A 2,384-nucleotide genomic window follows, 5' to 3' on the forward strand; every position below is an offset into this window, starting at 1 on the left:
AAATAAACAAATCTTGAAGTCTAAAATTATAATAAGCAATGTGTGACACCTTTTTCAAACTTGGAGATGTTGATGAAACTTATGGAAAAAATTGGTATCCCCATCAGTTTTGTATGGAAAATAACTACGTTTGTTTAACGCACCTACTACGTTCATCATGGCAGCTACCTTTTTCAACTTTGAGGCATATCTTTATGTAATATGCAATGCCAAACTCTATCAGATTTTGGAGTAAAGGTTGTGGTTATAATAACAGATATTAAAACCATGTTGTTTTGGACAGTTGGCAATATTTTATTAACATTACAGTATGTTGATTCTTGAAAGCATTTTTTCTACTTGACAAAGTATGGCACCGCAATAATGTAGCAATAGCATTGGTTAAATGAATTATGAGTTTTTGGTACCACCTTGGACTTGACTGCTTTAGAAGATTTTCAACCGTTTACAGTAATGTGTAATCTAAAAGACAAATTGCAGGTCTGGTAAGGAGTAAACTTTTAAAGTTTTCACATCATCAAGCTGAAACTTTGGACTATTTTGATAAAAATTTATCAGCACTTCAAGAGTATTAAACACGGACAAAGATTTTTGATGTCATTTTTATTTGTGCAATGCCTGCTTGACGTTAGAAAGTGGCAACAACAGGTCTCTACCTCTCCTTGTTTTCATATTCCAATAAATAGTTGATTTCGATTTTGCTGTTACTATTTATGGATTATTAACCGAAAAGCCGGTCTCTCTGAGGAAATATTGACCGAGGGCACGTGTGCCCGAGGTCAATATTTTCCAGAGACAGGCTTACTGAGGCTTACTAATAGCCATGCAAAAATAAAGTAATAAAAGTAATTAACAAGTGTATTCTATTGTTCTACATCGTAAAAATTTTAACATTCTAAAGATGTCAATTTCATAACTGGTCACTATGGGAAATATTAACCGGCCACGTGACATCAAGTATCCAATCAGTTTTCTCAAAAATGATTGACAGTTGTATTGCAGGGCTATAATAAATTGTATTTCAAAAAAATTAGCAGTCTGCATATTTTAATACATAGCTCTCGAAGGAAAAATGGAAAGATAATTTTCAGTGGAATAAGTTATTATTAAGGCTTTAGGATTTTGCTAAAAGTTCTAAAATTAAGATGAAAAGTGAAGATGAAAAAAGTCAGCTTTCTTTTCTACTGCTCCAAAAATGTGCTAAGAAAGCTCTAATTCTTAGAAAATAAATACCTCATGCCCAAAATTAATACTAAATTAAGAAATAAAATTCGTCAAATTAGTTGATCCTCATGAATAATTTTATTAAAAGTTAAGACACAGAAGCGACTTCAATTAGTTTTCATAAAATTTCAAATTTATTTAAGAGGTTTTTCATTTTTAACTGATCATGGTGATTTGGATGACACCCAAAACTTCTTAAATAAATTTTGAAATTTTAATGAAAATAAAAAATGAAGATGTAGTAGGAGCAGTATGAAAAAAGCTGACTGTTTTCATCTTCACTTCAACTTATTGTACTCAAAGTGATCTTTACAACGAGGTATCACTTTTAATTTTACCGTTTTTCCTTAGAGAGCTGTAGAGAGCCACGTTTTAAAAAATATACGTAATTGCAATTTTTTTTGGAATACTCTTTTACTAGTTACTATCCATGAAAATTGGTCACCTCTTTGAGTAAGCACTATCTCTTATCCCATTTTAGGTAATATAACGAAGTGTCTACTACTGTATGGAGCATGTTATTTATGTCAACATAATTTGGTACAGTTAAAGACGTCCGTGTGGATGAAAGCACAGTCGACATTGGATCGGTATGTTTGTGCAGAGTTTGAATATTATTATAATAAATTTAGTTATGCAGTATTTTTCGGTTTTTCGGTTTGTCTAATTGGGGAGCAACCAACGTTTTGTTTATTGTATGTACAGCTATATACAATAAACCTCTTACACCTACATAATTAGTTTTTTGTAAGAAAAAGTACATATTCCTTAAATTTTGTTCGGACTTGGCATTAATGAGTTGTTCATCCTTTACCATTGAACCTGGAATGTGGAAACTTGTGTACCTTAATGCCCTTAAATTTCGCGCGCCTTTTATTTTCGAGCCCTTTAATTTTCGCGCCTTCAATTTTCGCGCACCCCTCAAAAACGTCCTTTCGCGCACCCTTTAATTTTCGCGCACCCCTATTATCATCAATTTTCGCGCATCCTAGAATTTGTTTCTCTTTACATATTTTACATATCTTTTCTGGCCGTTTGATAGTCAAATCCTCATAAAAAAGTCACTAGAAGGCGGATAGCTCTAACTAGCGGACATTAATCGGTTTCCCTAATGGTGTCCGCTAATTAGAGGCTCCACTGTACTATGAATAACATATTTT

General features: G+C 32.7%; 1 long non-coding RNA gene across 1 annotated transcript; it reads left to right on the forward strand.

Moving 5' to 3' along the window:
• The first annotated feature begins 278 nt into the window (after positions 1–278).
• On the forward strand, positions 279–2,384 carry LOC136802701 (uncharacterized). The gene is made up of 2 exons (XR_010846037.1): positions 279–485; positions 1,706–2,384. It is a non-coding gene; the product is annotated as an uncharacterized lncRNA (long non-coding RNA).

This window comes from Clytia hemisphaerica, unplaced genomic scaffold, assembly GCF_902728285.1.
Source record: "Clytia hemisphaerica strain Z4C2 unplaced genomic scaffold, Clytia hemisphaerica genome assembly, whole genome shotgun sequence".
Classification (NCBI taxonomy): Eukaryota; Metazoa; Cnidaria; class Hydrozoa; order Leptothecata; family Clytiidae; genus Clytia; species Clytia hemisphaerica.